At 44.0% G+C, this 11,840-nt stretch overlaps 1 long non-coding RNA gene across 2 annotated transcripts in view; it reads right to left on the bottom strand.

Annotated features, from left to right (window-relative positions):
• Nucleotides 1-11,488: 11,488 nt before the first annotated feature.
• LOC102005620 overlaps nucleotides 11,489-11,840 on the bottom strand; it is a 76,645-nt gene continuing 76,293 nt past the window's right edge. For both annotated transcript variants that reach the window (XR_001234564.1, XR_261415.1), the window contains exon 3: nucleotides 11,489-11,561. This is a non-coding gene — a long non-coding RNA (uncharacterized LOC102005620). The remainder of the gene's footprint in view (nucleotides 11,562-11,840) is intronic.

Raw genomic sequence — 11,840 nt, 5'->3', positions numbered from 1 at the left:
TTGATCTTCATTTTTTAAAACTCTGAGAGAAATCTTTCTCATCTCTGAATACAGATATGTTAGTCACTGAGGGAATGTCTGTCTAAAAGTTGGCCAAAAGAAAACATGTTTACTGTCAGCCATAAATTGACTTACCCTGTATCATCTTCCTTCAGGACGGAGGACACCAGGATAAGAGGTTTACAGGAACGTTCAGCTATGCCTAGCATCTCCAACACCCTAAACCTAGGGTTACCTTGGATTCCAGCAGAGCCTCACACAGCTGAGACTGCTCCAAACAGAGATGATCATCTCTTGGGAACTGAATTGCCCCTCAGATCATAAGGATTCTTCCAGAGATAAAACCAGGACTGAGATAGTGATCAACCAGACGCCAGCCCAGCGCAGCACCTCATAAAACTGGTCTTCATTCTTTTGTGAATGGGCCAGTCTGATCCTCCTCTTTAGACCCGTGCCCCTTTTCAGTTTCTCCCACTGAAGCCTTTTTCCTATCTTCTCTTGCTTTCCTTTGTTAGAAGAGCAGCTTGATCTTTGTCAGCTGTGCTTCCTCTATTCTCTGTTACTTTGTGTGTGTGTATGGGGGGGTGGGGGGGTGTTGTCCCTGGAGATTGAATGTAGGGCCTTTTTACTGGGTTACATCCCTGGCCTGTTTGTTTTGTTTTGTTTCTTACTTTTTATTTTGAGACAAGTTCTCACTGATTCACTGGGCTCAAACCGATGATCCTACTGCTTCGCCTCCCAGAACGTTGGGATTACAGGCTTAGCCCAACAGGCCTAGCTTCTCTTACTTTTTGATTAAAACTTTTTCCTGTAAATTCATAGTATGACTTCAGTTTTATTTTCCATCATCACTAAAGCAAGGACCCATGTTAGCCTGTGTCACACTCAAATATCAGCTTGTTAAGTAATATTGTTTTGGTCCTAATTGTTCACCTAATAACTTTGCTTGCCTGAAGTAGCAAAACTCTTCCTCATACTGATGTGACTTCCCAACCTGAGATGCTCTTTGAAAAATGAGTTCGTTAAACCTATAACTTAATATTACTAATTGGACGACTACTTTTTGTGATCTTCAAACAACCTGTATACATTTGAGGTATGGTTGGTGGACAGAGCAGGATGGCAGCTAAGAGCCTCCTGTGATCTCTCCCGACAGACACAGCAAGTATAACAGCGATTTGCCCACCAAACTACCTCCACAGGAGCTCTGAAAATCAAGTGAGGGACCGCAGTGACCCCGGAAGAAAGCAGGAAGGAAAGAACTGACTGCGTTGCCCTTCTTCTGACTCCAAGTACCTCAGCTTGAAGAGGCACCTCCCACTACGGAGGGAGAGAGAACTGACTCCAGGTCTTAGACTTGAAAACCAGTACCAAGCTAACCATGGTAAAACCCAGTGCTGGGCAAAGTCCCACTGCACCACCCTAAGCCCCTGCTGCCAGGCCAGTACTCATGGTCTGAGCCACTAGAACTGTGTCAGGTCAGGTAGCAAAAAAGACTTGTTTCTACCACCTCCCTTCCAACCTCACGGGGCACAGTTAGGAGCAGGGCCCCTCCTACTCTGGAGCATGCACAGATGCTAGCCTAGGCCTGCTATGGTGAGACTGAGCACCTGGTAGAAACTGAAGCCTGTGTGCAAGCCAGAGTTTATAGAGTCTCTAGACAGCTCCAGCATCAGGCAGAGACCTCTGTGCTGGCAGCACAGACTCAAATTTTAGCCTTCATCGTCTCTGACCTTGGAGTGAGTCCCCAGCACACATACCCTTCTCCCAAGTCTGTGTAGGTCCCTATGGGTGTGAAAGTCAGGTGTGACTCAATTCAGTAGCAGCCTCAGTGGTCAAGGCACTGTATCCACCACCCATCTCCCAAACTCAGACAACTCAGCTACCATCAGGCCAGTGCTCACAGGTGGAACTGCCCTGCACCAAGCATGTAGGGACCAGGGCACCCTACATCACTGCCAGCTGTTGCATTGGGCCTCTGTGCACCCCTGAGATTATGCAGGTCCTTAGGACTGTAAGACTAAGGCATCACCCAGCTTAGCATAAGCCCAAATGGCCAAAGGACTGCTTTCATGAGTACCACCTCGGGCAGCATACTACAGGGCAAGAGCCCATCCACTAGGGGTAGAACAGGGCGGTCCTACCCTGGTACTACAAGGCTTTGCCCTGGGACTTGGTACTGAGCTGGTGAAACCTAACACTGGGTTGACCACCCAAGTCTTTCACACTTCTATTCCACCCAGCATTGCCTTTGGCTTGTAGCAGCGATCTTGGACCACAAGTCTATCCCAGGAATAGGCAGCCCACAGAAGTATAGGCCTTGGTCTTATTCCAGCTGGTTTTCATGGGCTGTGGGCTCAAGGTGTGATGCAGTTTGGTGGCCATAGGTATGACATAGGAATCTGGAGCCAGCCCATCCCCAGTGACTTCACAGAGTTGGGGAGAATCTCTCAATGCCTAACCATGAGACCAGGCACCTGAGAAAAGGTTTGTAGAGATGCGGCCCAGGAAAGCAAGTACTGCATGACCTCACTGAAATGTGGAATCTAAAAGTTGATCTCATAGAAATTGAGAGTAGAATTATGGTTGTCAGAAGCCAGGGAGAGTAGGGCTTGGAGGGACATGAGAAACAGCTGATTATTAGGTACTAAGTTAGTACAGTAGGAGCAAGAAGTTCTTGCGGGCTATTGAATATCAGAGTAACTATAGTAACAATAATATACTGTACATTTTTAAAAGCTAGTATACCTCTAATCCCAGCACTTTGGGAGATGAGGCAGAAAGATCCCAAGTTCAAGTCCAGCTTGACAATTTAGAAGACGCTGTCTCAAAATCTAAAAATGATCTGGGGATACAGCTCAGTGTAAACGTCCTGAGTTCAAAAAAAAAAGACAGATGTTTGATGAGATTAATTGTTTACCTAATTTAAACATTATTTAGTATATATGTATTAACACATTACATGGTAACTCAATAATATGTACAATTCTAATATTTTTGTGTATCCATTAAGAATACATTTAAAATATAAAGTCTAAATTTAAAATGAGTGGACAGTATTGCATACTGGTGAAACTATGGGACTTATTTCAAACTTGGGATTTTTCAGTTTGTAAAGGTATACTAAAATTTGATCAAGTTGGTAAAAGTCTGTGGAATGTTTGAAAGAATATGGTTTATGACATTTAAATTTTTGACTTATTATATTTACAAGAAATATTTCAATGCTTAGCAAGCTGTTAGAGTTGTAAGTCTTCCCAACTAGGAATTTGGAGTGCTTGAAAAAAGTCAGATCTATTAAATGAATTTGTAAATGATAATTTACTTAGTTAATTGTATAATTAAGAATAATTTTAGGGAGGTTTAATACATATTAATGAAAGTATTTGGTTTGCTTCACAACTCTAATTTAAATACCCAGAAGTGTAAATAGTTCTCCCTGATGATGAGAAGCTGCATATACAAACGGACAATGGCCAGACCATGTACCTGCGGTGATGACTATCCAGGCTTCGTCTTGTTTACGACAATCAGCCCAGGAAGCTAGCCTGCTATAAACTGGACTTATGGGAAGTCAGACTCCATCTCCAGTAACAATTCAAGTGATCAAACAAAAACTTCTGTAACAATCAACCCTAAATGGCTAGACTTGATGAATAACTGACAGCATTCTACATTTTTGTCACAGGGCCAGGGACATAGCTCAGTGGCATAAGCACCTGTCTGGCAAGCTCAAGGTCCTGAGTTCAATTCCCAGTACCAAATAAATAAATAAATAAATAAATAAATTTTTGTGGCTGCTTCCAAGTTAGGACCAACCAGAGAGCCAAATATGCTCCTCTAGCCAATCATACAGATGCCCTGCTCCTACTTACCCCAGCTGCAGCCTCCAACCAGAGCACATCAGAGACCTTCTCCTGTTTTCCACTACACAGCTTTCTCACTCCCCAGGTAGCCTTTGAGTCTCTACCAAAATGCAAGGGGAGGTGGCCGATTCCCCCACTGTAGGAAGCTCTTAATAAATAGATTTTACTTTTTCTCATCTGGCTGGTCTTGATGTACTTCCATAGTAAAACATTTATCTTTAAATATTAATCTAAACAGACCCTAGGGTTGGTCTCTAACTCATTCTTCATGCTGTGGCCAGAGCCCCACTCATGCTGTGCCTTGGGATTCACTCCCAATTTACATAGATACAGCCTTTCTCGACCTACTCGGGCCGCCCTGTCACATGTCTCTCCCCTCTCTGCCTTTCTCACGATGCTCTCTGTTTCTTGCACTCCAGTTCCCCCTCTGTCATCTGCACAGTCCAGCCAACCACTCCTTGTCCTTTGGTAAACATCATTTCCTCCCCTGCCTTAACTCCTCCCTGCCAGCACTTAGCACGCAACTGCTGTCTGTTTCTTATTTTTCTGCCCCTTGACTATAAGCTTCACAGGGAAGGCCCAGATGCCTTGCTTGCTGTAGTCCCATCCACTAGTTCTGTTCTGAACACATGATAGGCGCTTGATAAATACACCAGCTAGTGGTGGGAAGTCAGAGTTCCTACAGCTATCCTATGGCTAAGAACATTAAATAATTGTTTAATGAGTTGTTCTAATGAAAGTGTTTTTATTAGTGCAAAAACCACACTATTTCCAAGGGGGAGGATTACATTTAACTCTTTCAATTCAACATTTTCTGAATGCTCCTGAACATCAGTCCCTAAATTGGGTGCTAAGGATTAAAGAAACTAAGACTAATCCAGCTGTCAATGAAGGTACAACTATGTTGTGCTCCCTGCCATCGGGGGACTCACTCTAACCAACAACACATAAAGTATGACGACGCATGAAAACAAATAATCACAGCATAGAGTACAGTAGAGGGGATATAGAAATGTACACAAGGTTTATGAAGAGTACACACATTGCACCCGCACAAATCACGCCGATCTACCTTCCTCTCTATACTTTGAATTTCCTGAAAGGTTGTGTAAAAATTAAGTGTTTGTAAATCAAATCATTTGAAGTGCCTCCAAGCTACCTCTCTGTTTAAAGAAATGTTGTGGTGACTCTGTTTAAAATCAATTCCTAATTTAATTCTTTTGCAAATTTGACACTTAAAAAGAATAGTTTTTTTTTGAAAACCAGACCACAATTGTATTACAACCTGGGAAAGCAGAACAGCACGTGTGGGGAAGCACAGCAAATGTTAAAAGGAGGAATTTTGCCTTTAAGTTTTCTTGTCTGTATTTCAAAATACGGCCATGGACAGTTTAATAGGAGACATGCTCTGAGACACACCTTGTTAGGTAATTTCATCCTTGTGTGATCATCGGAGTGTATTTATGCAATCCAGGTGGGACAGGTCAATCTCTTGACACAGCCGCCTGACATAATTAAGAAACACAGTAAACAGGAGATGCAGGAAGCTGCTTTCAGCAAAATATGACATACTGTTTTATAAGTACAGGGAGTATACTCACAAAATAACAATAAAAATACATTACATACAGAAGCCAGTAACAGTTGTTTATTATCTTTATCCAGTATTATGTACTTTACCTAACTGTATTATATTTTACAGGACTGGATGAGCAGTAGGTTTGTTTACATCAGCAACACCACTCATACGTAATGTGTTGCATGAGGCACAGCTATGATGTCACGAGGAGATTGTAATTTTTCACTTCCCTTATAATCAAATGGTGTCACCATCAGAAATTTGGTCTGGTGCTAACTAAAATGTTAGGCAGTGCCTAACTGTGCCCTTTTAGAAGAGGATGGTGTGTGTGTGTGTGTGTGTGTGTGTGTGTAGGGGAGGGTGTACCAGGTCTAAAGGCTTAATGTTACCCTCTTGGTGACCACTCTGGCTCCAACTCAGGCTGCTAAGTCATCTTGGTGCCTATGAATGAGCTCCAAAGGCAGCTGTCCCATTACAGCTTCCAGGGAGAATTTAAACTCAAATGCTGTCATGAAAGGCAAGCGAGACCCTTCCTGGGGTGTTAGGGTCCAGTGACTAAGAAGCAAATTCCCTTAGTCTTCAGCCTTCTGGCATTTCAAATTTCACTGGACTATCTCACAGAGAAACAGATGTGACTGGAGACACACTGACCTTGAGATGTAAGCTGCACAGGTTGGACACAGCGAGGGAGTTTTGCTCCTAGTTTAGATTGGAACTGTGGTTATGGTTTCTTTCTAATGTGGACTTGAAATGCCTCCCCACCCCCGCCAGGTTGGGGTGTGTGTATCAGATACAATACAATGAGAAGAAATTTACTGCTCACAGGTCCCAGAGAGTATCCTTACGAGTTGTGATCAAAAATACAGTGAGTGCTGCTGAGTACCATCCAACAGAAATGCAGGCTTGTAAAAATATCACAGTGTGTCCTCATCCACCTTATTCACCAGATCTGGCTCCATCCCAGTTCTGGCTCTTCTCCAAAGTTAAAATGAACATGAAAGGTAAATGTTTTACATGGATTCATGACATCAAAACAGTTGCAAGAGCACAACTAAAGATATTCATGAAAGACGACTTTCAGTACTGCTTCAGAGTGTGGAAAGAAGGCTAGGGCGTGTTCAAAGTAAGGAGGAGTATTTTGAGGATAAATGGCCATGTGTCTTTTACTACACAATTATTTTTAAAAATGAAAGCATTCACCATACTTTTTGTCACACCTTAAATTGACATGATTGGTATGAACTGTTAAGTTTTATTATGGTCATTGCCTGTGGAGTGTGTTGGACTTTATTTTTTTGAGACAGGGTCTTGCTATGTAGCCCAGGCTGGCCTCAAACTCACAGCGATCCTCTTGGGTCAGCCTCCCCATTGCTGGGATTACAGGTGTGCGCCACCACGCCCAACAAGCATTGAACTTTGGGTCAGTGGAATGAGGGACAAGCAGACTATCTCACCAACACGCAATCAAGAAGTTTTTAACTAGGCCAAAGGAGACAAGGTGACCACTGGCTTTCACACAGCTCTTTCCATTTATGCTGGACCCAGAAATGGACACCGAGGCAGCTATCATATTAAATGAAGGTGTGAGGGGCGGGTGAAGTGAAGAGGGCAGCTCTGCCCCTGGGTGTGGCACAGCTTCTCACAGAGCCAGCGCTCACCTGTCCACTGCTGGCACCCTGCGCTCCGGTCCTCTGGCATGCAGCACGTAAGAAATGAAGCAAAGTCACAGCCCTACTCTACAGTGCCGACAGTTCAGGGACTAGTGGAGAATGTGAACGGCCACTAATCCGCTCTCCTCTCCTTCAGGTGGACATTTCCCAGCAGGCCCTGGCGGTCTTCTTTAATGCTGTGCAGTGTCAAAGATATAAATCACATTTTAACTTTCCAGTGTCTGCAGACTGTCATACGAGGTACTCCTTTCATTCACCCAAAAAACTCTTTGAACTGGGCATGATGGCACGTGCCTATACTCCCAGTTCCTCAGAAGGCTGAGACAGGTGGGTCAAAAGTTCAAGGACAGCCTGAGCAACTAAAAACAACAAAAAAAAAAATTTTGAAGAGCTGGGACTGTAGCTCTTTGCTAGAGCACTCGCCTAATATGCACAAGGCCCTGGGTTCCATTCCCAGGACTTTAATCAATGGATCAATCGCATAAATTCTTTGAATTCCGACTGAGGGCCAGGCCCCGCAAGGATGATGCAGTAGGCAGAATGGAGCAGACAGATAAATTTCCACTCCTGGAGCTTACCCAAAACAGAGAGCAAATAAACGTTTATTTTAGTCCTCTGATAGTGTACAGGGAGGATTAGAGGGGGTGCTTGGGGAGGTCTCTCTGAGGAAGTGAAACTCAGAGGGCTTATGGAGGATGAGAAGGAGCTGGCCTGTGAAGGACTGAGATAAGGGGTTCCAGCAGGAGAAAGTCTCAAGGCCAGAAAGGCCCAAATAGAGTAGGAGCTGCCCAACGTCAAGCTGGCTAGTGGGAAAGGAGCCAGGGCACGACTAGCACTGAGATGGGTTAGCAAAGAGGCGGGAGCCAGGTCATGCAGAGCCTTATGGATCGTGAGTTGCAAGGAGGCTGCCAAAGCATATCACACAGAGGACCTGCCTGAGCCAATCCATGTGGGATAAGGAAAACTCTGGCCACAGGAAATAGGATCACAGGATCATTTGGCAAAGGCAGCTATTGGTACCGCGGCATCCCGACTCTTACCTTCCTTCTAAGCCCAGTTATACCATATTTCCCATACTCCTTCAAAGTTAGGTGCAGCCTTTCAACCTGCTGCACTAGTGTAATAAGAGCAGAAATGATCCTGGGACATCAAGTGTACCAAGACCAATTCAGGAGTAAGCATGTAAGTAAAGACACTAGTTAAGCATTTGTATCACTTCAAACTCATTTGGGTATGAGTGACTACGATCTTAAATTGGCTTAAGCAAAAGAGAAGATGCTGGCTCCCTTAAGTGAAAGGTCTAGATGTGGGTCAAACATCAACAAAGCTTGATCCAGGATTCAGATAAAATGATTGAGAAACTATCTCCTTCAGTGAGTGTCAACAGCTCCAGTCTGACAACCTTGCAAAGCTGAGTCCTGGCTTCATGCTGGCTGGTCATGTGGTTCTTCTGAAATAACTATGGTCAGAAGAGTGTATTTCTCTGACTAGCTTAGGCTTATGTCCAAGGTTTCATCCCAGGAATCTTTGACCCACTGGACTGAGAGTGCATTTCTTTCTCACTTAAAACAAGACTCAAGGTAGAAAGTCCAAAGCTGGTAAGGTAGCTTTATAGTTCAGTCATCAGGAAACTAAGGACCCTTTAAATTTCCTGCTCTACCATCCAAATACATGGTCTCCATTCAAAAGAGTTGCTGAAGCTCTAACCATCGTATGTGCATTCTAAGCCAGAGGATAAAAGGCAGAGGGTGAAAAGGCCCTCACCTTTTAGCTGAGTCACCTACTTTAGGTTGCCCTTCTGGGGTGTTGCCTACTACATCTTCTAGCTTACTGACTAAAACTTACTCATGTGGCCTTGCAAGGTAAATTAGAAAATACAGTCTTTATCCACGAAGCAAAATACCAAGAATGTAAATCAGTACTGTGTAACAAAGATGGAATGGGTATTGGATGGTTGCGTGGAGTCTCCAGTGCAGGTGTAGAAGTGGATCCTGCTCCCATCCCTTAGGCTCCTGCTTCCCTGAATATCACTAAGGAATATGGACCAGTTTGGGGCATGCCTGGAGTAGCTTAAGCAAAAGCCAGTGGCATCTGGGCTGTGGCAACCTAAGTGAGCATGACTCTAAACCGCCTGTGCTGGAACTTGCCCTCTCCCTGAAATGCGTTCCAGTGACACCTTCGCCTCACCCAAACTGCTTTCGCCTGTGACCACTCTGAGTTTCACACCTGTACTGGGTAGCTAGGTCGTCTTTGAAATGAGATATTAAACTCTGAAGCTGACAAAGAATCTAAGAAATATTTACATGCCTTTTCTCCTAAGTTGCATGTCTGCAACCTACCCTGCTGGTGCCCAGTGATTTCATTAAGGTATTACTTGTTGCTCAGTCCACAATTCAGAATCCCACATGGTCCACAACAAAAGCTTTCCAGGAAAGATGGATGCGCACACAGGCTGTGTATGGCATACCTGGGATAGTTAACTGATTGTGTCAGCTTGAGTAAGAAACACCCGACTAAGTTAGATCAGCATAGTTCTGGGTGTGGCTGAGGGGATTCACTGAAGACAAGACCCATCCTGGGTGTGAGCAACACCAAACCAATAGGCTTGTTGCCTGAATGGAATTAAAGGGAAACAAAGAAGGAAGGCTCACTTCTGTTTCTTTGGAGGAGCTCCAGTCTTCACCTTCGCTTTGGACATTGTCTCCTGGCCTCCAGCACAGACCCTCCTCATATGGACTCACACAGACACTACAGAGAGCTCCAGACCTTCGATTGGATCCCGTGGGTCTCCAGTGCACAGAAAGCCCTTGTACACATTTCCACACCTGACTCTGCAGGCAGCCACTGTAAGCCTACCTTACAAATCCTTCTATATTTGTATTTGTATATCTTGCATGAAATCTTTCTCTAGTAAGCACTGACGGATACAATAATCTTACCACTAAGGGTAATATTTATGTGCCTTGCAATGTCAAGGAAAATCGATGCTTCACAGCAACCTATCTTAATTAGACAATATTTGACATCGCTAAGAAAAGGATAAGAAGAGCGTTATAAGAGTCCAAAAGAGAGGAAGGTGTCAGGGGCTGGACTGATCCAGGAAGAAGGGCTAAAACCTGAGTTATTGAAGGCGTTAATTCATTTTGAAGGTTCAAGTGCTAAAAGGAGGGGAGGGTGAAGCAGGGGTAAGGTCATATTCTATTCATAGCAGAGGGGTGGAGCAGAGGAATAGCAGGACGGAAACTTGCCACAGTTTCTCCTGGCTGCCCTACAGCTTGTATATGAGTTCATAAAAGTCAGTTTTGCCTGAAGGTTGAAGATAGTCATTACTATTCCTCAAAGAATAATATTTAAAAAGCGAGGCTTTTAACCGGCCATGGTGATGCACACTTGTAATCCCAGCACTCAGGAGCCTGAGGCAGGAGGATCACTGTGAATTCAAGGCCAGCCTGGGCTACAAAGTGAGTTCAAGGCCAGCCTGAACTGCATAGCGAAACCCTGTCTCAAAAAGACAGCCAAAAAAAAGCAAGGCTTTTGGCATCAAATCTGATCTGGGTTTCAGATTCATATGACCTACTAGTTATGTGACCTTGGAAAAATTACCTAGCCTGGGTAACCCCAGTTTCCTCAGACTGAATATAATAAAACCTATGCATAGAACTATGGTTTTGTATCTAACGGTACAGTCCCATGCATAGGAGATATGTGATAGAATGGCTTTTGGGGTGGAGGTATAGGTCAGAGGTAGAACACTTGCCTAGTGTGCATGAGGCCCTGGGCTCAATCCTCAGTGCTGCCAAAAAAAGAAAGAGTGGCTGTGATTATGTGCTTATCCTTAGTGCTGCTCATCGACATTACTGGCTCTCTATCCTCTGAACATACAGTAAGGACTATGATAGGAATGTTTGTTTCTCCCAAAGCCTGTGTGTTGAAATCCTAACCCCACGGTGATGCTATAAGGAAGTGGGTCATGGGGAGGTGATTAGGTTATGAGCAGGTAGCTCCTTAGGAATGAGATTGATTCTGTTAGGAAACAGGCTGCAGAGAAACCCCTTTTCCTTTCCACCACAGGAATACACAGCAAGAGGGTACCATCTCAACCCAGGAAGCAGACCCTCACCAAACATCCAGTCTACTGACACCTCAATTTTAGACTCCTCAGGCTCTAGAACTATGAAAAATAAATCTCTGTTGTTTATAAGCCATCTGGTTTATGACATTTTGTTATAGCAACTCGAACAGACTGAAACAGTAGGGTTACACTCCCTTGTCCGCTGCAATGAGGTGGAAGCATACAACCAGCTCTGGCCAATGAGCTGTAAGCAGTCATTTCAAGTATGCATTTAGCTATCTGTGTGAGACTTACCAGTGCACTCTCTCCCACAGCAACCAGCCAAATTCTGTCAGCCTTGGAAGTCATGTTGAACAAAGCAGCCAGTCCACCAACTACAGGCATGTTAGATTGGGAAGGAAAATACTATGTTGTAAAATACTGATACTTTAAGGTTATTTGTCTGCTCTAGGGCTAATATCAGAGAAAAGGGAGTATGAGAGCAGTTAATAGAAAACCCCAAATCAAAGATCACTTAATACTTTTTCTGATGCCAAAGATTACATTCATTGCTCTGTATACTGATTGCCTACTGTGTGCCAGGAGCTTTACTGGCATTGTCATATGCATAATCTTATCTGTTTTTCCTTCAATATCCTTAAAGGAAGGATTCA

Source organism: Chinchilla lanigera, unplaced genomic scaffold (genome assembly GCF_000276665.1).
Source record: "Chinchilla lanigera isolate Chin_1 unplaced genomic scaffold, ChiLan1.0 scaffold00029, whole genome shotgun sequence".
Lineage (NCBI taxonomy): Eukaryota > Metazoa > Chordata > Mammalia > Rodentia > Chinchillidae > Chinchilla > Chinchilla lanigera.
Note: the sequence above shows the minus strand (reverse complement) of the source record. Positions and strands in the feature narration are given on the sequence as shown.